The sequence below is a fragment of the Pezoporus flaviventris genome, unplaced genomic scaffold, assembly GCF_033815535.1.
Source record: "Pezoporus flaviventris isolate CSIRO_AGI_PZ_B2104156 unplaced genomic scaffold, CSIRO_AGI_Pfla_v1 ptg000029l, whole genome shotgun sequence".
In the NCBI taxonomy this organism is placed as follows: Eukaryota; Metazoa; Chordata; class Aves; order Psittaciformes; family Psittacidae; genus Pezoporus; species Pezoporus flaviventris.
In genome coordinates, this window is record NW_026892577.1 from 15,114,669 (window position 1) to 15,116,773 (window position 2,105).

At 43.2% G+C, this 2,105-nt stretch overlaps 1 long non-coding RNA gene across 1 annotated transcript; it reads left to right on the forward strand.

Annotated features, from left to right (window-relative positions):
• Positions 1 to 418: 418 nt before the first annotated feature.
• LOC133272449 (uncharacterized) lies at positions 419 to 1,831 on the forward strand. Its single transcript, XR_009744425.1, has 3 exons — positions 419 to 600; positions 685 to 796; positions 1,758 to 1,831. It is a non-coding gene; the product is annotated as an uncharacterized LOC133272449 (long non-coding RNA).
• Positions 1,832 to 2,105: the final 274 nt, after the last annotated feature.

The following is a 2,105-nucleotide window of genomic DNA, read 5'->3' on the forward strand; positions in this document are numbered from 1 at the left end:
AGACATTCCAGATGTCTATTTCCGATGTTGAGTGGCACCCAAAACAACACCCTGCAAGGAAAGAAGTTTTCATAATAATTTTAAAGTTATCTAAGACAAATTTTATTAAAGGTGGTGGTGAGGAGGAGAAGATAAAGGAAACATTTTTAAAGATCTTAACATACCATGGTTGATCAGAATTTCAGAATTTCTGACACTGTAAGTAACATGTCTTTAGGGATGTAGTTCTACCAGTTTGCTTTGCTCTGTCATGCTCCTCTTTCTAATAAGTGAGACTAGCACACTTAGACAAAGCAGTGCCTTGTAGCTGAGACTTCAAACTCATTCTTTGGGGCAAATTGCTCAACCTTTGAAATTCTTTGAGGAGGGAGGGGAAGGGGAAGGGTAGGGACAGCGCTGTGAAAAAATTTATCCCTCCCACTAATGTCTCAGATGCAGTTCATCACCCTCTGAGACATCAGATGTTCTTCATAGCAAGAACAGGATGCAGTGATCTTGCTCTGAATGTTTGTCTCCTGGCCACTATTGTGCACTTCTAACAAGGGCCTGTGTTTCAGGTGGACGATCAAGGGTTAATTCTGGCAGAGAGGGGCTGTTGTGGTAAGAGCAAGGTGTGGAGGTGGTGGGGCTGTCACTGTTCCTTGTCTTCACCTACTCACCCACTTCTACCACACATCTGCGCAGACCAGAGGCCTGCATAGCTCATGCAGCTACAGGAGTGAGTCATATCTTCTCTGTTCAGCTGCACAGCCTGCTGCATAGTCAAGATTTTATAAGCATGAAGCAAATGAAATGAGTATGTTGTACAGAGTAATTTATATTTCTACCAAAATGCAGTTCATTATTTTCTGTTGGTGGTTCTCATCAGCAATTAAATGATGGGTTAGAAAGCTTTGTGTCTCCAGGGGTGGTCGTAACAAGAAGGGATACACTGATATTTGATGCCTAAAGCCGTGTGTTAACTTCCCAGATAAGACGTTAGTGATGTTTTTCAGCTGAATCATTTCTCAAATACTTCTTGGAAGCCAAGTATTTCGGAAGAGGCATCCTTTCCGCACTTCAGGGTAGCTGCCTCTTTTTCTGTCAGCCAACTCACACACAGGAATGGGAGACTGGATGGGGTACTGCAGAGAGATGAACAGCAAAACATATGCTTCTGGTTCCCTGGGATAGGCAAGAGAGTCTGGTGCCAGTGCAGGCCACAGCTTTAACAGCCAAAGGTTTCCCATGCATTTCCCCCAGCTTGGGGATACTCAGAAATCCCCTGTCTAAAGGTAGCCTGCTGAGAGGAGAGTAGCTCCTCAGTTTAATGTGAGAAATGGAGAAAGACTCACATTCCTTTGCTATAACAGTGTAAGGAAATTGTCTTGCCTTCTTGAAGTAGAGTTTTTGGACCAAATTGTCAGCTTTCATTGAATTACTTAAGTGAGACATGGTTTGACTTAAGATTGATGGTAATTTTGATGTTGTCTTTACTGAAGCTGAAACTTCACAACACGTACATAAAGTACATTATATCAGTAACTAGGGGCTTCCCTCCCTCTGGGAGGCAGGGCTATCTGCCAACCTCCTTGTCCATCAGCCCCTCCAAGGGGCAGCCTGGTCTGCCCTGCACTTGCTTTGTGGCAGCAGCCTGGAGCACCTTGGCTTGGTGCAGTGAAGGGTTGTTGCTACATGGAGCTTGTTCCTTGCTCTCCCAGATACTGTTCCGTTACTCCTGAGTGACTTGGTAAAAAACCTGCATGTTTTCTTTTCAGGGCGCATACCTGAAAACCAGGATCTGACAAAAACAAATCTATAGAAGAATAACTATACATTTTTAAAGCCAAGGTAATGAGGAAGTTTAGCTCTCATGAAAACAGTAGTTTGTATTGTGTAAGCAGAAAAAAGAAAACAAATGTCAGCCCTTTTCCCCAAGTGTGGTTGTGCCCCCAGCCCATTTTTCTGGGAAGGCCTGGCCATTTGCAGTGCAAATGGCAGTAAGTTTTTAACAATATGAAATACTACAGCAACACTACTTTGTTGAAATGAGATGCAGAAAAGGGGACGTGTTTATGCTGAAGACCTGCTAATTACATCATTTTCATCTTCTATTAAACAATGTG